We start from the raw sequence: 26,220 nt of genomic DNA, 5'->3' as shown, positions 1-26,220 counted from the left end.
TCGCGGCGGCGGGCGATTTAAATACCCTCCGCCCGCGGTGCTGTAGTGGTTGGGAGGAGAGCACGTTGAATCTGCCACTCTGAGTACCCATTTTGTCTCAGATGTTCCAATTCCTGGGGTAGACTCTCTGCGTCAGTGCGCGCCCTACGTACTAGAGTTTTAAGAACCCCATTCCTCTGTGAAGGGTGGTGGCAGCTGTCTGCGTGCAAATACAGATCAGTGTGCGTTGTCTTCCCATGACCTAGGGTGCCGTCAGCCCTTCACTTGACCAAGGCCGCAAGGAAAGGTCTCCATAGTGAATTTGATGTTGGGGTGTATGGAGTTTAGATGTGTAAGGAAGTCAAGGAGTTCATCCATACCATGTGGCCAGATGACGAACGGGCCGTCCACGTAACGGAAAAAGCAAGTAGGTTTCCATTCGGATGACGACAGGGCTTCCTCCTCAAAGTTCTCCATGTACAAATTCGCTACCACCGGTGAGAGTGGTCTACCCATGGCGACTCCCTCCGTTTGTTCGTAGTATTCTCCATTAAAAAGAAAATACGTGGAAGTCAAGACATGCCTAAAAAGTTCAGTGGTCTTCTCGTCAAACTTCTGACTAATCAGTTCTAGTGACTCTCGCAGGGGTACCCTTGTAAACAAGGAAACGACGTCAAAACTCACCTTGATATCTGACTCATCCAACCTTAAACTATCAAGACGTTTAACAAAATCTACAGAATTACGGATGAGATGAGGGCATTTACCCACATAAGGATTTAATATTCCCGTCAGGTATTTGGCCAACAAATATGTAGGTGCCCTGATGTTGCTGACAATGGGGCGTAATGGTACCCCCTCCTTGTGAACCTTCGGGAGTCCATATAGTCTAGGCGGTACCGGACCTTGGGGTAACAATTTCTTAGCGTCACCCTCCGGTAAATCTGCGTCCTTGAGAAGCGACCTCGTCTTGTTCTCCACCTTCTTTGCAGGGTCAACACTGATCTTCCGGTAGGAATCGTCATTTAGCAGACTCTGCATCTTATCAGTGTAGTCCTTATGGGAGACAACAACTGTAGCATTACGTTTGTCAGCCGGTAAGACAACAATTTCAGAGCGCTTCCTCAGATCACGAATGGCCGCCCTCTCTTTACTGGTGATATTTGACTTCATCGGCTTGGATTTCGTCAACGCACGACAAGTTTCACGAGTTATTTCCTCAGCTGATTCAGGCGGAAGTCGAGCTGCAACCTATTCAACAGCACTAACAATTTCTGCGACCGGAGTGAACTTGGGGGTGGGAGCGAAGTTGAGACCTTTCTGCAAAACCGAGACCGCATCATTACTCAACACCATGCCACTCAAATTGATCACAGTCTTGCACGGAACCTGCAGAGATAGTTTGTCAAGCAGACGTGAGAACTTAGCTGTTTGACGTCCTGTTGCCTCCTTATGGGCGGAATCAGCTGTGACCCAGGTGACACCATCAATCCAATCCCAGGAAAAAGAAGTGAAATTACAAGCCAGTTGCAAATGTAGTTTGAGTAATTCCTGTGAAATAAACTCAAAGCTCCGGCGGGTGAATTGCACTCTCTCACGCACCAATGCGAGGCTGACTCGTTTCTTGATTTTCTTAGTTGCTGCAGAATCGATGTGATGCATAACCTTAGCAAAATTTGGAACAACATTCACGGAACGACATCTCTTTAGAAAGGCAAGAGTACTTAGCAAACGACATCTACGGTGGCGCAACTTTTCAAATTTCTTCATGCTGCGATACATCTCCTCCCCGTAAAGGTGTATGATGTGATTCTTGAGTATTTGCACGCAGACAGCTGCCACCACCCTTCACAGAGGAATGGGGTTCTTAAAACTCTAGTACATAGGGCGCGCACTATCTCTGACGCAGAGAGTCTACCCCAGGAATTGGAACATCTGAGACAAAATGGGTACTCAGAGCGGCAGATTCAACGTGCTCTCCGCCCAACCACTACAGCACAACCTGTGGAGATGGATGAAATCACGAGGGAGGAGGTAGGCACTGCGTTTATTCCACATACAGGCGCACTCTCGGGGAAAATCGCCCGCATTTTGAAGAAACACCGAGGCGGAACTGTGTTTTGTCCTCCGAATAAGACTTGTGCACTGGTGGGGAGCGCCAAAGATGACCTCGGTTTGAGGAAGGCCGGCGTGTACCAGATTCCGTGTCAATGTGGCAAGTCGTATATTGGTCAGACGATGCGTACCGTCGAGGATCGATGCCGTGAACACCAGAGGCACACTCGACTGATGTATTCGAGCAAGTCGGCGGTCGCTGAACATTGTTTGTCGGAAAATCACGCTATGGTGTATGAACGCACGAGGATTCTGGTACAGACGTCGAGATACTGGGACAGCGTTGTTATAGAGGCCATCGAAATTCGCACCAATGTCGACCTCATAAACCGTGACTATGGCTATAATCTTAGCAAGGCTTGGGAACCAGCGATTGGGTTAATGAAGAGTAAATCGAGCAAACGCATAGTTGTGACGGCCACGGCGGATAGAGCCATCACACCGACGTCATCTCAGACGCCGTCGCAATCTGTTCCACCGCGCGACCGTGGCGCGGGGCGCGGACGGTGGAGGGAGCGCGCCGCGGGCGGAGGGTATTTAAATCGCCCGCCGCCACGACCGAACCCAGTTCCCTCTGAGCAGCCATAGCGTACGGATCTCCGTGCCGGCACGTTCACAGGAGCTCAGTCCATCAGTTCACCTGATGATGGCGACATGTATGATCGCCGAAATATTGTGCCCGTTGGATACTGCAGACCGGCAGTACACCCGTGGATATTTTGACTATCAAATACGCTGGGAGAAACGCAAGAATCACATTTTATAACGCGCTTATCCAAACAGTGATTACGACGCTCGCCTTAAGTAAGTCAGCATGGCGTTCAAATGCACGATCATGCAAGGGGGCAGTAACACACACGCAAGGCAATTTCCGATCACAAACTCAAAGCAGAGAAACGTTGGCACGCAGTTGTTAATAGCTCCCACAACACCGGGAGATTGGCCCCACCAGACGACGACTGGAGGTTATTGGCAGCCACAGACAGACTTCATAGCTTCCCCAGCCCATGAACGGAAACCAAACGTTGTCCACAGATTTACTACCTCTTGTGTCCTCACGCCCCGGGTTTTTGGGCCCGTCCAGACTTAGCATAGAGGGACCGAGCGTCCCGCTGCAGAACGGTCGTCCAGGGCCAAACACTCGTCTCAGTTGCCCCGTACGCCCTCGGCACGACACACAGCGCATCCTCCCACCGGGCGCGCTTGCAGCGCACTCGCGGAGGCTCCGCAACGCCCTCTAGGGAAACGCGGAGATCTCCAAACAGATGTAAACCAAGGGAAAAACAGGAACCGTGGCAATCGACACGGTTCACCACTGTCCAGTTGCATCGTGTCTTTTCTCCACATCAAGCGCCGCTTAGCACTGAGCACTTAGATCTGACTAGTGATTACTTGCGCTGACTTCATGCGATTTTTTAAAGCATCCTCCGCAATGCTCGTCGGTCTCATACTGTTTCCACTTCACAGTAACGCCACCAACAGTCGACTTGTGGAGGTTCATAAATGTTGAAATATCTGTGATTTCCTACCCAGGAAGTAACCAATGACAAGTCCACTTTGGAAATTGCTGATTTCTCCTGAGCGACCTCTTCTTCCGTTTCTGTTTTGCCTGTCTTCCTGTATACTTGCTGACGTGCCCCTCGTGACAATGAGTAGTGAATTGCGCATTACATACGGGTGTCCCGATATTTCTGATCAGTAAACGTGTGACTTTAAAATCAATTAAAATTGGGTTTTTTTAGGTTTTTGCATATTACGCATTATCATAAATCAATAGTTTGATCTACGGAAAAGTCTTTTTTTATATATATTAAGGTTGACTTATTGTGAATGTTTCCTTAAAATGGAACGGAAACGCACCGTAATATGGTGACGTTTTCAAAAGCTTTTCTATTTTGTTTTCAAGACGTAAAGAGCTACTGATTTACTGATTTGGGACATAGACGAATTACTCTTGAATATGATCGACGTAAAAGACGTCCTAAGACTACATCCGCAGTAGAAAAATCTAGAAAGTGCACAATATGGTAGCACTCGACGACTGGTGATCAGTGTAGTTTACAAAAAACAATGATTCAGTGCCCTAAAGAGCTGTGAATATTGATATGCAGCTGATTACAGTTCCCCTCACTAGGCCAGTGCTAATGTCAGCATGTTCCACCCCTGAAAATGAAGGTGATACGGGAGATAGTGCATCGGTTAACTGGAGTGCACTGTCTATAGCGATGTCTTAATAGTAATTCAGCTAAGCTTAGTATCTGTTGCATTACAGCCTATAGTTAGAAGTCAATTGTGCATAGAAGTGTCTGCGAAACTAAATTTTGAGGAAATCATATGAAAGAAGAAAACGGATTAATAAAGATATATGTGCAGTTTTTACTATTAAAGCTGTACACTGCAAGTATCGTCAAGTAAGTTACCGGTGGAAACACACTTTGAAAGGTATGTGCTGAGATTCGATCAGGATAGAACCAGTGAAAAATGTCGATAGTTCCCAACCGCAAGGTTGGACGAGTAGTACATCTTCGAGTAGTAAGATCTTTGACAGCTAACAGAGCTAGGTGCACGCGGTAAAAGTTTGAGTAGTGGTGAGGAGATGCGCAGAGACAGCAGGCGTGTTTCGAGTCGGAGCTAGATGCCTGCAGGAGGCAGCTGGGTCGTGACAGCATCAAAGTAAGAATTTGCGCTACGCACATACTAAGCGAAACTCGGCACATACCTGGGAAAACTAGAAAGAATAATTAATAAAATAGGTTTTCTTTGGTTAAATTATGTCTAAAAGCTAGATAGAAATCCCATTGTTGATGCAATAAGCGTTTTGTGAAGCTTTCTCGTAAATCCATGCTATAGAAGTTTTTTTTAGTTTTTCACATGTGCCTTAAAAGTTTGAACAATAAATATTTTTTAGAGAAAATTAAGTTTCATCTCACACCTTATGTCGTTCTCCGCATCCTGTGCTTGCATTGAACCAAAAGTTTCCAAGAGTAAAGCTATTAATTTCATTTATCAGAGTAAAATATTCTATACGCCATTGCACAGTTGGCAAATTGTTCAGGTCAGGACAGAATTTTTATTAACTAATTAACAGGGCCGAAATGAGTAAAGGTATCCAGAATGACAATTTTATGCCATTGCACTACGGCTGAGTTGATTATGTTTTATTATCTGCTGAACGGGAAGGAGTGCACGAGCTAAGTCCACAGACGCAGTCAGATGCAGGTTGGTGACTTTCATTTATTTTTACCACTAAACTTTCATGCAGTCAGATGTGTATTTTGAGTATTAATTTTCCAACAATATTTTCATGCAGTCAGATAAAGTTCAGTTTAGTGAAATACGCAGTCAGAAGCAAGTTTTATTAAAGACTAGTGCAGTCACATGCAGTTCAGTCTAGTTTAAATAGAGAATTTTTATTAACAACACTTTCAACTTACGAGCATTGTAACAATGTTTTTCTCATAGTATTTGACCGAAATTGACTGATAAAAATCTTGTAAAAGTTAAACGAAGGACTGCAAGGAAATTTATTTACTGAAATTTATATGATGATTATACACTATACAGACAAAAGACAAAATGTTATGCTACGAATGACGCAAGAGCACGACCTAATGACGAATACGGCCCTGAGTGACTGTGAATATTCGTGCTAGCAACGTAGGTCATCAGTTCATTCTCTAAGTTAACATTCCTTCAAAGTTTAGACCGAGAGACAATCCTGGATACTTGGCGATACCGTACAGTCATTGCTGAACGCTGCACCCGACTGTCACTTTCGATTTTAACGTTCAGGTAGGAAAAAAGCCAAATGAACCTCAATGTACGAGGCCTGTTCAGAAAGTAAGCTCCGATTGATTGCCAAATTGAAACCACAGTGAACATCAGAAATGTTTTACTTGTAACAATTAGCTACACCTTTCAGCTACTTCTCTACATAGTCGCCGTTCTGACTTAGAATTGTAAACACTTTTGGCCTCAATATCTTATATTGTTGAAACAATAACTACAGTCTTCAGATCTTTATATTGTAGTGTCCTATTAACAATATCTTTCTTAATGAAGCCGTCTACGGTGTATCGCTGCCATTGGTACATTATCCTCACATGGAAATGTATTTTCTGTCTGTTAATAATTTTTAATTTTATATAAAATTATCGGTGAAGTTCTACATTGAGCGTGTTGTAGCCGTGCCTACCAGTATACGTTAATCTTTGCTTGTTGACAATTTACTGGAGACCAGTCATTTACCGAGCGAGGTGGCGCAGTGGTTAGCACACTGGACTCGCATTCGGGAGGACGACGGTTCAATCCCATCTCCGGCCATCCTGATTTAGGTTTTCCGTGATTTCCCTAAATCGTTTCAGGCAAATGCCGGGATGGTTCCTTTGAAAGGGCACGGCCGATTTCCTTCCCAATCCTTCCCTACCCCGAGCTTGCGCTCCGTCTCTAATGACCTCGTTGTTGACGGGACGTTAAATACTAACCACCACCACCACCACCACCAGTCATTACTGTGGTGCGAATTATTTGAAGTTGTGCTCTCGGTCGGGACGGAGTGAGCCGAGCTTGGGTAGTGCGTTCGCCAGCACTACTCGGTAGTCGTCTTAATGCTTTTATAGGGTGCCCTTGCCGCTACTACATGCTTCAGTGTGGAAGCGACCTGTAGCAAATTGTCGCATACAAATTGCAATGCTGAATGTTATCAGAGGTGTCAATGTTTACTGATCGTGTCTCCTTAGCCATATATTTTCTCATTTGAAACAGTCATCATCCCTGCAGGAATTATTTAATGAGTGTAGCTGTACGGAAAGTCTGTTGGGAAAGTAAGGAGCCTCTGTGACCTAACATGGCGGGAGGAATACCGATAGGGTAGTTATACGCTTATATATTTCTTTAGTACCTTCCGACTACTGCCTTGATCAGATCTATGATTAAATTAAAAGTAAAATGTTATTGTTGTTGAGGTCTTCAGTCCGAAGATTTGTTTCAAGCAGCTCAGCTCGCTATTCTATCCTGTGCAAGCCTGTCCATCTCCGAATAAATGCTACAAGCTGCGTGCTTATGAACCCTCTTTTTGTATTCATCCCTTAGTATGCTTCTACAATCTTTACTCCCTTCCCTCCAACGCTAAACTGGTGATCCCCTGCTCTCTCAGACCGACCTCCTCTTCCACTCAAGTTTTGCAGCAAATTTGTTTTTCCCCAGCTGTGTTCAGTACCTCCTCGTAGCTTACATGGTTCATCTAGTCTTCAGCAAGCTTCTGTAGCACAGTATTTCAAGAGCTTCTGTTCCCTTCTTGTGTTAACTGTTTATCGTTCATGTTTCCCTTCTAAACAAGGCTATACTTCAGACAAAAAGATTACCTGAAACTCAAATCTATATTCTAAGCGAGCAAATTTTTCTGCAGAAACGATTTTCTTACCACTAGCAGCCTACATTTTATATCATCTCTACTTCCGCTATCGTCATTTATTTTACTGCCCAGCCAGAAAAATGCATCTACTACTTTTAGTGTCTCGTTTGCTAGACTAATTCCCTCACCGTTGCTGGTTTAATGCGACTGCTTTCCAGCACGCATGTTTTGCTTTTATAGGTGATTATCTTATATCCTTCTTTCAAGACACTTTCAATTCCATTTAACTATTCTTCTAAGTCCTTTCCTGCCTGTGTCAGGAATACAATGTCATCGGTAAACCTTGAAGTTTCAAAACTTTTCTTTGATTTCCTTTACTCCTTGCTCAGTGTACAGATTGAATAATGTCGTGGACGGGCTACAACTGTCTCATACCCTTGTCAACTGTGACACCCCTCGGCTCTACAATTGCATTCTGCTTTCTGCACAAGTTGTATATAACTCTTCTCTCCCCTGATGCCTTCGGAATTTCAGAGAGTATACTCCAGTTCAAATCTACAAAAGCTATAAACTTAGTTTGCCTTTCCTTAACCTGTCTGTTAAATTCTTACCGCAGTATCATATGCCACATTCATCAATTCCCCTTCGCTTTCTATAGCATTGCCTTCGACTACATTTCCCTTGTATACCCTTTCTGTGTACTCTTTCCACCTCTCAGCTTTCCCTTCTTTGTTCACTATCGGTTTGTCTGAGCTCTTGATATTCATAAGCTTGTTGGACATTGTAAAACTGTATCACTATTCATAAGGAGATGTAGTTCATTAATTCTCACAGCACTCAGAGATCAATGAAAACGTCGACACTAAAACCACAAGCCAAGAGGCAATGCTACACACTCTCACAAGACAAGAGGTAGCAACAAGCAAACCACGGACGTACTTTGTCAAACATGAGCGTTGCAGTGGTCCATGTGTTATGGTGTCGTGAGCTGTAGAGCTGCATGGACATACTAAATAATAGGGTAACCTGCACATTTTGTTAGTGCAGGTTCCGAGGAAAGCTTGACTGATTTATGACTGCCTCCACCTCACCTTGACGTGTTGTTCTGTTACTTGTTTTATGACCCCCTGGTAGTTGATTTATCACCCCCTGGAGATAATCTGTCAGTCAGTGAAACCCCACACACCACACCCTCCCCCTCCATCCACCCCACCTGTCTGGGAAATCCCCTCGCTGATACAAGCACACCTTTGATATCAAATTAAATGATAATTAATTAAATAGATAAATTAATGAGCCCCTCTCCTTCTGGGAAATCCATCACACCACATATTCCACCCCCATCTTGAAATTGATGGGAAAAGGACTCAGTTTGTGCTGGACAAGAAGGATCTCATACAATTTCAATGTCAATTACGTAGCAAAAGATTACTGTTTATTTATAAAATTCAGTTTTCAGGGGCTGAGACTCTTTACTCGGCAGGAGAAGCCTACATTCAGCAACTACATTTCCTAATTACATAATTACACTGTTGTTGATTTGAGGTGTTGTCTTGTTGGAAAATTTTGCATGTGTGCTCACAATGATATGCAGAGACAGACTGATCCAGTGCAAAATGCCACCAGCAGAGAACATCCCACCAATCACCCCCTTCCTCCCATAAAAAATTGGCGGGAAAAATCGCTCAGATGCTGGACAGGAAGGACCTCACAACATGAAATTCAATTACATGGGAAAGAATATACGATTTATTTATAAAATTCAGTTCACAGGGGATGGATTTCTATTTCATTTGGCTGGAAAATCTCATCCTCTCTACTGTGTCAGAAGATGCAGGTACTGCAAAATACATCAGAAAGAATAAATTCTAATCGCACAAGGAATACTGTTGTGAAACACTCATCACACATAATTGCATAATTACACTGTCACAGATCATTCTAAATATATCTGGCAAAAAATTCCCAATCACATCACTGTCACGACAATCGCTCAAAATGGCTCTAAGCATTATGGGACTTAACATCTGAGGTCATCAGTTCCCTAGACTTGGAACTACTTAAAGCTAACTAACATAAGGACATCACACATATCAATGCTCGAGGCAGCATTCGATCCTGCGACTGTAGCAACAACACAGTTCTGAACTGTAGTTCCTAGAACTGTTTGGCCACAGCCAGTCACACCACACCATGCACGCCCCTGGTGAGGTAGCGCTACAGCTGTGGGAAAATGCTATTCCTCCACAAAATATCAGGTGGCAGCATTTCTTTAAAATATGATACCAGAATCACTTCCTGCATCTCCCTTCCTCCAGTCCTCTCTCTCTCTCTCTCTCTCTCTCTCTCTCTCTCTCCCTCTCTCTCTCTCTCTTTCTCTCTCTGTCTGTCTCTCTTTCTCTCTCTTCCTCTCTCTTTCTCTCTCTCTCTCTCTCTCTCTCCCTCTCTCTCTCTCTTCCTCTCTCTGTCTGTCTCTCTTTCTCTCTCTTCCTCTCTCTTTCTCTCTCTCCCTCTCCCTCTCTTTCTCTCGCTTTCTCTTGCTTTCTCTCTCTCGCTTTCTCTCTCTCTCTCTCTCGCTTTCTCTCTCTCTCTCTCTCGCTTTCTCTCTCTCTCTCTCTCGCTTTCTCTCTCTCTCTCTCTCGCTTTCTCTCTCTCTCTCACTCGCTTTCTATCTCTCTCTCTCTCTCTCTCGCTTTCTCTCTCTCTCTCTCTCTCTCTCGCTTTCTCTCTCTCTCTCTCTCTCTCTCTCTCGCTTTCTCTCTCTCTCTCTCTCTCTCTCTCCCTCTCTCTCTCTCTCGCTCGCTTTCTCTCTCTCTCGCCCGCTTTCTCTCTCTCTCGCTCGCTTTCTCTCTCTCGCTCGCTTTCTCTCTCTCGCTCGCTTGCTCTCTCTCGCTCGCTTGCTCTCTCTCGCTTTCTCTCTCTCTAGATTCCTGTTAGTGTGAGCCAAAGAATGCAAACACACACAGACCAAGATGTCTGCCTGACCTGTCTGCCCTTCCATCCTCCTCACCTGACCCCTTACTACTCATGCACAAATGCTGTTGGTAGTTGGTACATACCTGTGTTCTCCCTCTGCAATAGATGGAACAAAGACATTCGAGAAGGAGGTAGCATCTGTCGTGCGCCACACTAACCGCACCTTTCTCCTAAATAAAGTAGTGGATACCTGGTAAACCCCTAGCTGTGAATGTCTCAGAAATGTTCCCTCACCCTACCATATTGGTTGACTAATTAAATAAACTGACACACTTCGTGTTGGCTAGTTTTGTCTTCCATTATATTGGTGGATAAGAAGACTAGTATTTTTGGTGGGATTCAACTGCTGGGTTTCCAAAACTTACTCTTCCCCCTTCCAGATTTTTTCCCTTGGTTCCTGTTGGTGGATACTGGCACTGTTACGTCATTTAGCAGGAATTCCATTACGTTGGAAGCAGTTGAAAATTTCAAATTTCAGCTCAGTTGCTTACTATTTCATCAAACAATTTGTCGGAGTGGCTGGACAGATGCATGCTCGCAGTACCACCATCAGAAAAAATAAATTGTTCAGTCAGGTATTTGACACTTCGATAGGGTTTTTAAAGCATTCTTAAATTGGTTCTCTCCACCACATTGTGAAGGAGAAGGAAAGGCCTGCTGCTTGATATGGTAGTGACAACAATAAATACCACTGCAAGATAGTCCATTGATATGTACTGACACACATTATGCATGACACTCACAAACCACAATATCAATAGTACGAGGGCAGTTCAATAAGTAATGCAACACATTTTTTTTCTCGGCCAATTTTGGTTGAAAAAACCGGAAATTTCTTGTGGAATATTTTCAAACATTCCCGCTTCGTCTCGTATAGTTTCATTGACTTCCGACAGGTGGCAGCGCTGTACGGAGCTGTTAAAATGGCGTCTGTAACGGATGTGGGTTGCAAACAACGGGCAGTGATAGAGTTTCTTTTGGTGGAAAACCAGGGCATCTCAGATATTCATAGGCGCTTGCAGAATGTCTACGGTGATCTGGCAGTGGACAAAAGCACGGTGAGTCGTTAGGCAAAGCGTGTGTCATCATCGCCGCAAGGTCAAGCAAGACTGTCTGATCTCCCGCGTGCGGGCCGGCCGTGCACAGCTGTGACTCCTGCAATGGCGGAGCGTGCGAACACACTCGTTCGAGATGATCGACGGATCACCATCAAACAACTCAGTGCTCAACTTGACATCTCTGTTGGTAGTGCTGTCACAATTGTTTACCAGTTGGGATATTCAAAGGTTTGTTCCCGCTGGGTCCCTCGTTGTGTAACCGAACACCATAAAGAGCAAAGGAGAACCATCTGTGCGGAATTGCTTGCTCGCCATGTGGCTGAGGGTGACAATTTCTTGTCAAAGTTTGTTACAGGCGATGAAACATGGGTTCATCACTTCGAACCTGAAACAAAACGGCAATCAATGGAGTGGCGCTGCACCCACTCCCCTACCAAGAAAAAGTTTAAAGCCATACCCTCAGCCGGTAAAGTCATTGTTACAGTCTTCTGGGACGCTGAAGGGGTTATTCTGTTCGATGTCCTTCCCCATGGTCAAACGATCAACTCTGAAGTGTATTGTGCTACTCTTCAGAAATTGAAGAAACGACTTCAGCGTGTTCGTAGGCACAAAAATCTGGATGAACTTCTCCTTCTTCATGACAACGCAAGACCTCACACAAGTCTTCGCACCCGAGAGGAGCTCACAAAACTTCAGTGGACTGTTCTTCCTCATGCACCCAACAGCCCCGATCTCGCACCGTCGGATTTCCATATGTTTGGGCCAATGAAGGACGCAATCCGTGGGAGGCACTACGCGGATGATGAAGAAGTTATTGATGCAGTACGACGTTGGCTACGACATCGACCAGTGGAATGGTACCGTGCAGGCATACAGGCCCTCATTTCAAGGTGGCGTAAGGCCGTAGCATTGAATGGAGATTACGTTGAAAAATAGTGTTGTGTAGCTAAAAGATTGGGGAATAACCTGGTGTATTTCAATGCTGAATAAAACAACCCCTGTTTCAGAAAAAAAATGTGTTTCATTACGTATTGAACTGCCCTCGTATTAGTTCTAATCGTTAGATCTGAGAGATCGCTGACACCCTCACACATTCCACTCTTATGTTCTAATCTCCACATACAGTGAACTCATCTCATCCCATCACACACTGCCAGCACCAATGCTCAGTGGTTGGAAAAAACTGCCGCTGTGGCCACAGCCATAGTGGTGGACGAGCATGTCAGCTTGAGTGCACCACCCTGGCCGTGGAGGGCATTTGGAGATTATTGAAATGGCAGGAATTTGAATGTTATCAGTACGTTGAGCATCAACATTTGGCAGTGTTCGATATGGAATAGTTGAATTTTCCATAGAGAATATAAGCAACACATGCAGTCGCAGACACAGCCCAACTCATACTACTCAGCTATGCAGAGGGTGTCACAAAGGTTGCCACCAGAACTTGTCCCCGATGCTGTGGGCAAGAATCGAATAGGTGACTGGCTGGAACTTTTTTTCGCACCCGTGACTGGCCTCAGCCCTAAGCCAGAAATGTCTGTTCGTTCAGGTCACTGGCTTCCTCTGCCAGGTGTGCGGCATGCCAAGCCGTCTAGGAGACAAGCCATATTTTAATCACTGCAATTACAATCAAATATTACTGTTGCAGCCCCAATCTGATGACATTCAACAATGTGCAAAGTATCGGAAGTACCTCATCCTGATTGCTGTGGCTCTGGAAATATCAGCATCTAAATTCTTCTTATGACTGGACATAACATTCCATGTAAAACCTTTCATCCCCCTAACGGATATAGGTGCGTTAAGATCATGGTCAGACAGAGATTCCGAAATCAGATACTGGATTGTAAGGCGTACCCAGGAGCAGATATAGACTCAGATCACAATATAGTAGTGATGAAGAGTAGGCTGAAGTTCAAGACATTAGTCAGGAAGAAGCAATACGCAAAGAAGTGGGATACGGAAGTACTAAGGAATGACGAGATACGTTTGAAGTTCTCTAACGCTATAGATACAGCAATAAGGAATAGCGCAGTAGGCAGTACAGTTGAAGAGGAATGGACATCACTAAAAAGAGCCATCACAGAAGTTGGGAAAGAAAAGATAGGTACAAAGAAGGTAGCTGCGAAGAAACCATGGGTAACAGAAGAAATACTTCAGTTGATTGATGAAAGGAGGAAGTACAAACACGTTCCGAGAAAATCAGGAATACAGAAATAAAAGTCGCTGAGGAATGAAATAAACAGGAAGTGCAGGTAAGCTAAGTCGATATGGCTGCAGGAAAAATGTGAAGACATCGAAAAAGATATGATTGTCGGAAGGACAGACTCAGCATACAGGAAAGTCAAAACAACCTTTGGTGACATTAAAAGCAACGGTGGTAACATTAAGAGTGCAACGGGAATTCCACTGTTAAATGCAGAGGAGAGCGTAGATAGGTGGAAAGAATACATTGAAAGCCTCTATGAGGGTGAAGATTTGCCTGATGTGATAGAAGAAGAAACAGGAGTCGATTTAGAAGAGATAGGGTATCCAGTATTAGAATCGGAATTTAAAAGAGCTTTGGAGGACTTACGGTCAAATAAAGCAGAAGGGATGGATAACATTCCATCAGAATTTCTAAAATCATTGGGGGAAGTGGCAACAAAACGACTATTCACGTTAGTGTGTGGAATATATGAGTCTGGCGACATACCATCCGACTTTCGGAAAAGCATCATCCACACAATTCCCAAGACGGCAAGAGCTGACAAGTGCGAGAATTATCGCACAATCAGCTTAACAGTTCATGCATCGAAGCTGCTTACAAGAATAATATACAGAAGAATGGAAAAGAAAATCGAGAATGCGCTAGGTGACGATCAGTTTGGCTTTAGGAAAAGTAAAAAGACGAGAGAGACAATTCTGACGTTACAGCTAGTAATGGAAGCAAGGCTAAAGAAAAATCAAGACACTTTCATAGGATTTGTCGACCTGGAAAAAGAGATTCTGAAAAAAGTAGGGGTAAGCTATAGGGAGAGACGGGTCATATACAATATGTACAACAACCAAGAGGGAATAATAAGAGTGGACGATCAAGAACGAAGTGCTCGTATTAAGAAGGGTGTAAGACAAGGCTGTAGCCTTTCGCCCATACTCTTCAATCTGTACATCGAGGAAGCAATGATGGAAATAAAAGAAAGGTTCAGGAGTGGAATTAAAATACAAGGTGAAAGGATATCAATGATACGATTCGCTGATGACATTGCTATCCTGAGTGAAAGTGAAGAAGAATTAAATGATCTGCTGAACGGAATGAACAGTCTAATGAGTACACAGTATGGTCTGAGAGTAAATGGGAGAAAGACGAAGGTAATGAGAAGTAGTAGAAATGAGAACAGCGAGAAACGTAACATCAGGATTGATGGTCACGAAGTCAATGAAGTTAAGGAATTCTGCTACCTAAGCAGTAAAATAACCAATGACGGACGGAGCCAGGAGGACATGAAAAGCGGACTTGCTATGGCAAAAAAGGCATTTCTGGCCAAGAGAAGTCTACTAATATCAAATACCGGCCTTAATTTGAGGAAGAAATTTCTGAGGATGTACGTCTTTAGTACAGCATTGTATGGTAGTGAAACATGTACTGTGGAAAACCGAAACTGAAGAGAATCGAAGCATTTGAGATGTGGTGCTATAGACGAATGTTGGAAATTAGGTGGACTGATAAGGCAAGGAATGAGGTCCTACGCAGAATTGGAGAGGAAAGGAATATGTGGAAAACACTGATAATGAGAAGGGACAGGATGATAGGACATCTGCTAAGACATGAGGGAATGACTTCCATGGTACTAGAGGCAGCTGTAGAGGGCAAAAACTGTACAGGAAGAGATTGGAATACGTCAAGCAAATAATTGAGGACGTAGGTTGCAAGTGCTACTCTGAGATGAAGAGGTTAGCACAGGGAAGTAATTCGTGGTGGGCCGCATCAAACCAGTCAGTAGACTGATGACCAAAAAAACAAAAAAAAAAAAAAAGATCGCAATGTCCCATGTCAAATCCATATGCCCCTTACGATCTGACCTAGTAATTTTCTTTTCACATATCGGAATACTCACCAGAGACACTTTACGTCACAACATACGCTCTACGAGCATGACAATCGCAGTGAGTCTATCGGACACCCACTACTAAGTGAACCAAACAATACTTATAGAAAATCAGGGATGGATAAATATACGTCATATGTTTTTCGTTCGTCTGGTACCAGTGTGTGTTAGGAAGAGGTGCCTAATCACCTTATAAGCGAACATCTGTTAAAAACACGTTCACATTGACTGTTTTACTGTCAATCTGCATAAAAGGTGATCTTGTTTCTACAGATACACACAAGTATTGCTAACGATATCCATGTTGAAAACTATACGTGCTTTTTAAATCGAGGTACGGTATTGCTTCCGAATGAAGTTGTCTTCCACACCCTCTGTGACATTGAATACAGACGGTGATCACAGGGATGTGTGAGACTGAAAGTGTGGGTGCACTGCGCCAGTGGTATAAGCGCGTAATAAAATCACCCTTCTTAAAGAATTTAGAAAGTGATTCGGTTAAGGAACATGGTATTAAGCCGATATTTTCACCTGTCTATGCAGCTTATATAACAAACGTTATTTGTAATACTGAAATGTAGACTTTCACGACCGGAAATACTAATGTCCATTATAATTATCCGGGCTGTTATGCCGTGGTCGGTTGATGTCAATTGACACAGAATTCATCAACCGACCACGGCATAACAGCCCGGATAATTACAATGGACATGATTATTTGAAATGCATTCTATCTCGATATCATGTAGGCACTGTAACAGAGTTTCTGCGATATGTCTATGGGGTTGTAGGCGACGGAGGATGATTGATCATTGAGAATGATCACATACAGTGGATGGCGTGCTATGTGAGGAATCACGTTAAAAACGTAACACTAAACTGAAGTCATGAGAAATGTACAAAATACCTTGGCTTTCCAGGCCTATAGTGTTAAGCTTTCCCACAGAAATTCTGCCTGCGATTTAGAATCAATTTTCTCCATTCAACAACATACTTGAGTTGGATCTTATAGAGATGCCCTTTTATGATTAAAGCAACTAGTGAACCGTATTTGTGGCACTCTCTTATCTCGAAACGAGAGATCTTATTCGAACCTATCTGCTATGGATCCTATACAGCAAAACTGCAGGTTGGATTTAGACAGTGTCTCTGTAGCTTGTAACTATTCGTCAATCTCTACTCCGCCCGCCCTGCAGCTTTGTCCACATGGTCATTCCAAATGCCGTAACGGAGCATAGGTCACAGAGAGCTACATCTACCACCTTCTGCATCCCATGGAGACACAGGATGAGCTCAGTTAATGCGACATCGTGACTTATGGAAACAGGAAGAGCCTGCGGCATTGCAGAGTGTTTCCAAAAAGCTGTCTGAAGGTGATGATCGCTTCATGTAATATCTTCTTCCACACTGATGGGATAGCAGATGTCTCAGTGTTCAATTTTTGAATGCATCCTGTGCATTGTCTCCTCATATTGGTGGGGAATGTTGCAGCCAAGTTTATGTTCGATGTTTCGGTGTTCTAGGTGATAGTCATCCTGACCTCTAAATCTTGTACACTGTGTCTATCATTATTATGACAGTGCATAAGTACATGTGGAACAAGGAGGTATTTTGCAGGACTTAAACCCATAGAGAACGGATAGTATGCATGATCAGCTGTCAATCCCACCGATTGAGGAATGGAATGATTTTCATACACCATGGTGAGCATGTAAATAAACTCATCCTTCCACATTTTTGCCGTATTTTCATCAATTTTACGTTTTTCCCATCAATATTCGTAATTTTACCTGATTTTCGATCATTTCAAAGCATTTATTTAATTACTCAAGTTCCAAACCATCACTCGCGACAAGTTGTCACTTCAACAAAAGTTTCATCACATCGATTTCGTGATGCTAACAGCCAACGACTTTACAGCATGTCTCTGTTTCTGTATCATCATCAAACCACTCCCTTCATTACTTTGTGAGGGTAATACACATGTTGACATGTCACGAACCCTGTTACACTGTCTACAAGACGCAAATACTGTTTCTTACAGTGGGAAATAGCTATCAGCAGAGAGGAGGTGCAACAACTACTTTCCTTAACCGAAACACTATAAGATTTTATTACGATTTGCGATCTCCTACCTACGTGAATGGATTCGCAAAATATTCTCACATTCGTGGAATAAAGTCGGATACTCAAATCTCCGGCACTCGTCCCTCTGCTTCGAAACTAGCTACCCCTTCATTGAGTCTATGGACCAAGAACCCTGAGTAAAACTCCACGTGGCCTCTCTCTATGCATCTCGTAACTCTTACTCTTTTAACCAGTCCTCCCAGAAACACTGTCTTCCATTTAATTTGAAACTGACTAGAAGTAGAAGAGTACTATACCCGCTACATTTGACATCACATGAAGGATTAGAACGAGTTGAATTCCATGTAACCAGTTCACCTCAATATTTTGCTTTTGCAAAGAGTATAACACCTGTTTCAAACATGTACTGACCAGTGCTACTGATGTAGACCAGTTTTCTCATTCCAATGCTGCAACTGCCATTGTGCGAAGACTGTTCCGTACCAATCTTACATCACCCATCCAGTTACACATGATCTCTGTAGATGCTTGGGTGCTGAAGAGCTCAGTACTCCTTGTTGGTGTACAGTAGGTACAAGCCTGAGACATTTGAGAGTGTTGTGATGATGTAACAGACGATTAAGAAGAAGGAGAAGAATAAGAAGAAGAAGAAGAAGAAATGTTTGAGCTATGCATGATGGACTTTCAGATGGAAGGAATTTGAAACATTTTACGTAAACCGCTCGTGCTGTCATTCCTGTAGCGTTGTTGTAGTGTCTGGATTTTAAACCAAGGAGGTGCGCGAAGAGAAGAAAGATCATAGAACATAAACACAAATGCATAGCGGCGGTGATTGATATGTGAAGCCGGCCGAAGTGGCCGTGCGGTTAAAGGTGCTGCAGTCTGGAACCGCAAGACTGCTACGGTCGCAGGTTCGAATCCTGCCTCGGGCATGGATGTTTGTGATGTCCTTACGTTAGTTAGGTTTAACTAGTTCTAAGTTCTAGGGGACTAATGACCTCAGCAGTTGAGTCCCATAGTGCTCGGAGCCATTTGAACCATTTGATATGTGAAATCACAAGCCATGCTGCACTAACTCTGTACACAGAACACATCCTCTTCCATACACACAGACAACAGTTGTCAAGCAAATGCACTCAGAGTTTGCAGTACCTCATAAGCCACGCTTACTGACATAGCATCACTGCATTAATGAAACTGAAGACTCGATTTATGTGCGGTAGAGAAAAGGAGTACTTCGCATAAATCTTCGTCCGTCTAGAGGAGGGTGTTGAAATAGGTTTCCCATCGATGGATATCATTCATCACACTTGCTTTAGAAGTCCTCTACTGACAGTGGTGTAGTAGTTTTGCTGTTAACGACTGCAGGCAGATAGCGCTCTAAGTCACAAATAGAACAGGCAGTTGTATGCAAGTCTATAGCAAGTTACACCATACAACTGAAGCACCCCAAGAGAACAACGGAAAAAAGGGCTAAATGCGTGAGAAATGACCCGCAGCAGCATCTCCCTCCCCAGAATGCATCACCAGTCTACCATTAAATCATACCTTATTACACTCTCTCTTGACTAATCACTCCGTCTACTTTCTATCATCCTTTAACATACATCCTCGTCGGTATAGAGGCAGATGGTTCTCTTTTCCAGGAAACCATCAAAGACGTTAACTTGCAAGTATCACTATTACCTCAAAGACATACAGGAGAATGTTGTTAAAAGCAATGCAGGAACTGTTCCGTAAGGTATCTGTTAGCTGACACTGCACTGCTCTGATTGGTGGAGATAACAGAGAAGCACATTGTAAATATTGTTTAGTGGGGTTTACAACAACTAGACAGTTATGCACAGGGTCAAACATCCGATCCATTCTGTAGTTGTGTATTGGAGTTTCCAAGCCGTAATACAATGCTCTGTAGCTAAGGACACTTTACAGAAATCTATAAAGTGGTTGCCAATAACTTTGGTGTCGCACCTGGGCTTATGATTTGGCATATATAAATTTCACCCTACATCCAAGTTAAACACTCTATTGCACCCATCTTATCACCGTCGACGAAAAATGATTATTTCTCTGGTCCCCTTTTCCTTGTATTCCTCTTGCTGTCACATACACATTCCCAAGTACAAGAATTTTCCATCACCAAGCAGAAGACATGCTAGTAACTGTCATTTCCCCTCAATTTCCCCGCATTTTGACGTACTTTCCCTCAATGTGTATGTACTTTTCCGTCAATTTTGGTAATTTTATGGATTTTATTTCACTTTTGCCCATGGAATCATGAAATCACTTCTCGTTCCATGCTCTAAAATTGCTTTCAAATGTAGAACAGTTGTCAATCCTTAGTGTTAATGCACTATTATTCTCTCTCTGCCTGTCTCTGTCTGTCTGTCTGTCTGTCTGTGTGTGTGTGTGTGTGTGTGTGTGTGTGTGTGTGTGTTTGTGTGCGTGCGCGCCTGCATCAGTAAAGGAGGGAATGGCTTAGCGGTGGTACAGAATTTGAGAACAATGCTGCATAGTCACTGGCTATTAGCATCGCGAGATCGACATAATGTTGAAGTGACAACTCGTCGAGAGTAGTGGTTTCGACCTTACGTGATTGAGTAAACTGCGTTCAAATTACGAAAAACCAGGTAAAATTACGAAAATTGATGTAAATTACTAAAACTGACGAAAATACAACCAAAAACGTGGAAGGGTGAGGATATTTACACACATCAAAAATGTTTTGCATCTCCTCGGTTCCGAGAGTTCCGGAACCTCTACAAAAATTGTACTAGAGATCAACATAAACATCATTTCTGCCCTTTTCATCACTCACGTAAACCACACATTGCATGTTGTACCACCATACAGAAAGACCTTCAGAGGTTGTGGTCCAGATTGCTGTACACACTAGTACATCTAATACCCAGCAGCACGTCCTCTTGTGTTGATGGATGCCTATATTCGTCGTGGCATACTAACCACAAGTTCATCAAGGCATTGTTGGTCCGGCGCCCGGGGTGACCGAGCGCTTCTAGGCGCTACAGTCTGGAACGGCGCGGCTGCTTCGGTCGCAGGTTCGAACCCTGTCTCCGGCAAGGATGTGTTTGATGTCCTTAGGTTAGTTAGGTTCAAGTAGTTCTAGGGGCTTGATGGCCTTAGAAGTTAAGTCCCATAGTGCTCAGAGCCATTTTTCAACTGTTGGTCCAGACTGTCCCACTCTTCAACAGTGATTCGGCGTCGATGCCTCAAAGTGGTTGGTGGGTCACATCGTCCATATACAGCCCTTATCAGTCTTTCACAGGCATATTCGATAGGGCTCATGTCTGGAGAACATGCTGGCCACTCTAGTCGAGCGATGTCGTTATCCTGAAGGAAGTCATTCACATAATGTGCACAATGGGGGCGTGAATTGTCATCCATGAAGATAAATGCCACGCCAATATGCTGCCAATATGGTGGCACTGTCAGTCGAAGGATGGAATTCACGTATGGTACAGCCATTATGGTGCTTTCCATGGCCACCAGCAGTGTACGTCGACGCCACATAATTCCACCCTAAAACAGCAGGGAACCTCCACCTCGCTGCACTCGCAGGACAAGTGTGTCTAACGAGTTCAGCCTGACTGGGTTGCATTCAAACACGTCTATGACAATTGTCTGGTTGAAGGCATATGCAACACTCATCAGTGAAGAGAATGATGTCAATCCTGAGAGGTTCATTTGGCATGTTGTTGGGCTCATCTCTAACACATTGCATGGCGTCATGGTTGCAAAGATGGACCTTGCCATGTACATCAGGAGTGAAGTTGCGCAACATGCAGCCTATTGCACAAAGAGTCGTAACACATCCTGTGGCTATACGCAAAGCGTTGTTCAGCGTGGTGGCGTTGGGGTCAGGGTTCCTCCGAGCCATAATCCGTAGGTAGTGGCCATCCACTACACTAGTAGCCCTTAGGCCACCTGAGCGAGGCATGTTACCGACAGTTCATGTCTCTCTGTATCTCCTCCATGCCCAGACAACACCTCTTGACATGCCTGGACACTTCCCTTGTTGAGAGGCCTTCCTGTCATAAAGTAACGATGCGGACACGATCAGATTGCGGTATTGACTGTCTAAGCATGCTTGAACTACAAACAAGAGCCGTGTACCTCCTTCCTGGTGGGATAACTGGAACTGATCAGCTGTCAGACCGCTCCATCTAATAGGCACTGCTCATGACTGATTGTTTACATCTTTGGGTGGGTTGAGTGACATCTCAGAACAGTCAAAGGGACTGTGTCCGTGATACAATATCCAGTCAACCTCTTCAGTAGTTCTTGGAACTGGGGTCATGCAAAACTTTGTTGGGTGTATGAAAATCATTCCATTCCTCCATCCGTGGGATTTACAGCTGATTATGTATACTGTCAGCGCTCTATGGGTCTTTGTGCTGCAGATTACCCCCTTGTTGCACATGCACTGTATGTCATAGAAATGCAGACAAAGTGTGTAAAGATTTTGAGGCTAGGATGCCTACACCATAGTACACCAGATTTAAATCATATACCTGGGTGCAGCATGTACCATCAATACAGGAATCAGTGCTAAGGGTCTCTTCAAACAATGGAACACTGAGACATCTGCTGCCTCATATGTGTGGAACATGAGATTAAATGTACAGATCATCACCTTCAAATAGGTGTTTGTAAGTGTTCCACAATCGCACAAACTCTTCCAGCATCCATACGTCACAATGTCTTCCACAATTTTGTCAGTAAGAAACACGGCCTGTCTCTTTTATTTCAACCATTGTGTGTTGTGGGAGCAGCATAGGATTCGATATCCAGCTTTCTGTGAGAGTCAATGAATCGAAAAGTGTTACTGATGGTTATCACCTCACACAACCCTTGACGTCGTGGTGGAAAAACAAAATGTATGGTGGTGGACAATGCAGAAGTCATTACACTGCTTATATGAGTTACAGCAGAAAAACACAGAAAAACAATGCATCAGGCAGCTTATGAAAGAGCAACACGGAACCCTCTCTCGTGATTGATAGTCTGTGGGATATGATCCTCCTATAGTACAGGTAATGAAACTTTACACTGGTCTCTGCAAGCGACTTCAAACACTGGCTACCTGCTCCAATGGACCTAGACCTGTATATTTAACAGGATCGCCACATATGCTCCGTGTCAGCACACACTGTACTTGTTTTCGACATATTGGAAGAGAGAGATAGAGTAATAGCTTTTGAGTTCTGTACTGGATGATGTTAGCAAAGTTTTTGTAGTCATAGTTTCCCTCTCTTGCATGATACAGAATAACAAGGAGGGAGAGACCGTTTGGGTGATGAACGAATAAACCCTGAGAGACACAGAACTCCTTTGTACTGCACTACTTGTATGTAATATGGAAACACACCACAATGCAGTATCAATAACTTCATGCATCTTCCTTCTCCCATGTAATGTAAAGTCTTCCTAATTTTCCCGATAATAAACACACCCTAACTGCTTATACTGTCGTCTGTACTGCCTTGTTACAGGAGAATGCTTCGTTTGGCGCTGGCCTTACACAGTTGGCGGAACTACGTCAACATTTCCAATGAGTGGTCAATACACGCTCCTGTGGCATTAACTCAGCTCACCCTGTTGCTCCATGGGATGCAGATGTGGCAGATATAGCACTCTCTGACTTCTGCTCAGTTCTGAGTCAAATAGGAACGATCACATGGACAAAGCTGCAGGGAGGACGGGATAGAGATTGAGGAACAGCTACAAGATTCAGTGACACCATCAAAAACCATCCAGAAGTTACGCTGCATGAGGTCCTTAGCAGATAGGTTCGTAACAGGTGACTCGCTTCGATATATATGGGTGCTACAAATACGATTCACCAGTGGCTGTAATCATTAAAAGACATCTCCATAGGCTCCAACACAAGTATATGGTTGAATGCAGCAACATGATACTAAATCGCAGACAGAATTTCTACCAGAGTACGTAACACTGTAGAACAGAAAAGCCTGTGTAGTGGTAATAAGGTATTGCACATTTGTCATGACTCCAATCTAACGTTGTATTTTTTAAATGATTCCTCACACTGCTCATCATCTACTGCCTGTGATCATTCTCAGTCAACCATCCTCCTCTCTCGCCTGCAACCCCATGGGTATATTGCAGAACCTCTGTTACACTGTCTGTGTGCAATCGATATATAATGCTTTAGAAAAATTTTGTTAGCGTGGGAAATATCTAGCAGCAGCATAAGGGAGCTTCAAATATCGGCTTAATACCACATTCCATAACCAAATCAGTTTTCTGAATTCGATGTGAAGTGTGGATTTATTACGAACTTACACTTCTGGTGATGTCCACCAACACTTTCAGTGAGTTAATAGACACCCCCAAGATCACTGTCTATATTCAGTGTCACAGTGTTTATGAGGAAGACCATTTCATTTGTAAGCAATACCATACCTCGATTTATAAAGTACATGTAATTTTTAGTATGGATATCATAGTGATACTTTTTTATGCATTTTGAAAGTAACATAGTCTTTACCTTAATGTTTTTATTAGTTGATCGCTTATAAGATGATTAGCCCTCTCTTCCTAAGACACATTGGTACTACTCGCAAGGAAAACGAATGGGTTATGTCTATCCATTGCGGATTTTCGCTCAGTATTGTTTGGTGCCACCAGCATTCAGTTATACTTAGTAGAGGATGTGTTAGGACTCGCTGTGATCGGCAGGGTTGTAAAATGTTGAGGTACAAAGTTACTGCGGTCCATATTCCAAAATGTGTGAAGAAAATGGCTATAACTGATCCTAAGGAAGGTATGGATCTGACATGGGAAATTGCGATTTTAACGTATCTATAGATGTAAGCGCAATGAAGGATTTTACATGGAAAAATATGTACAGCCCTAAGAAGAATATAGATATTCATATTTCCAGAGTCACAGCAATCACGAGAGGTATATCAGATAATTTGCTCATTGTCGAATGTCACCAGACTGGGACTGCAATCCTAATAGTCAGTTGTAATTACAGTGATAAATATGTGGCTGGTGTCCTAGGCGCTTCAGTCTGGAACCGCGCGACCGTTACGGTCGCAGATTCGAATCCTGCCTCGGGCATGGATGTGCGTGATGTCCTTAGGTTAGTTGGGTTAAAGTAGGTTTAAGTTCTAGGGGACTGATGACCTCAGATGTTAAGTCCCATAGTGCTCAGAGCCATTGGAACCACTTTTGTAAAGTATCGAGAAGCCCTAAATATGACACACTTAAAGCATGATCCAATCTGCGGTGTCACCGCCAGACATCACACTTGCTAGGTGGTAGCCTTTAAATCGGCCGCGGTCCGGTAGTATGCGTCGGACCCGCGTGTCGCCACTATCAGTGATTGCAGACCGAGCGCCGGCACACGGCAGGTCTAGAGAGACTCCTAGCACTCGCCCCAGTTGTACAGCCGACTTTGCTAGCGATGGTTCACTGCCAAATTACGCTCTCATTTGCCGAGACGATAGTTAGCATCGCCTTCAGCTACGTCATTGGCTACGACCTAGCAAGGCGCCATTACCATTTGCTATTTATCTTGTGATGCATGTACCGTCAGATTGATGTTCACCAATTATGGATTAAAGTTAAGTATTCCAGAAGCTACGTACTTTTCTTGCTAGTCTCAATTCCTTGTCATTTTCCAGACCTCACGCCAGCCTGCGTGAGCTTAAACGCGTGCCTTTCGGCTACCTGTCACAGTGGATTGGCTGTCTTGCCAGTCCACAAAACAATCTGTAGTAGTTCTTGTCATGGAAAGACCTAAGGACATCACACACATCCATGCCCAAGGCAGGATTCGAACCTGCGGTAGGAGTGGTCGCGCGGTTCAAGGCTGAAGCGCCTAGAACCGCTCGGCCACACTGGCCTGCCTCTGTCTTGCAGGAGTGTTTGTTGTTGTCTCTATCCAATCACGCCATAGGCCTTTACTTCTTTCTTCGAATGTAATGGAGAGAATCGATTTAGAAATTCTATAGAGCTTTAAAAACCCAATCGCAACATCAAATACCTGATTGTTCAGTTTATTGTCCCTGGTAGTGGTATTGCGAGCATGTATCTGTCCGGCACTTCCTGCAAATTGTTTGAGGACACAGCAAGAAACTGAGCCGAAATTAGAAATTTTCAGCTACCTCCAACGTAATAGACTTCCTGCCAAATGATGTAACTGTGGCAGTATCCACCAATAGGAGGGAATGAAAAGGAAATGTGGAAGTTGGAAGAGTATGGTTTGGGAACTGGGCAGCTACACAATCAAATCCCAACATATATATAAGTGCTAAAACTAAACTCCTCCTGAACAGGCCATGAAGGCCCAACGGTACTGACTGGCCGCCGTGTCATCCTCAGATCACAGGCGTCACTGGATGCGGATATGGAAGGGTATGTGGTCAGCACACCGATTTCCCGGCCTTATGTCAGTTTCCGAGACCGGAGCCGCTACTTTTCAATCAAGTAGCTCCTCAGTTTGCCTCACAAGGGCTGAGTGCACCCAGCTTGGCAACAGCGCTAGGCAGACCGGATGATCACCCATCTA

Source organism: Schistocerca americana, chromosome 1, assembly GCF_021461395.2.
Source record: "Schistocerca americana isolate TAMUIC-IGC-003095 chromosome 1, iqSchAmer2.1, whole genome shotgun sequence".
In the NCBI taxonomy this organism is placed as follows: Eukaryota; Metazoa; Arthropoda; class Insecta; order Orthoptera; family Acrididae; genus Schistocerca; species Schistocerca americana.
The sequence above is the reverse complement of the archived record's forward strand: the minus strand, read 5'-3'. Positions refer to the sequence as shown.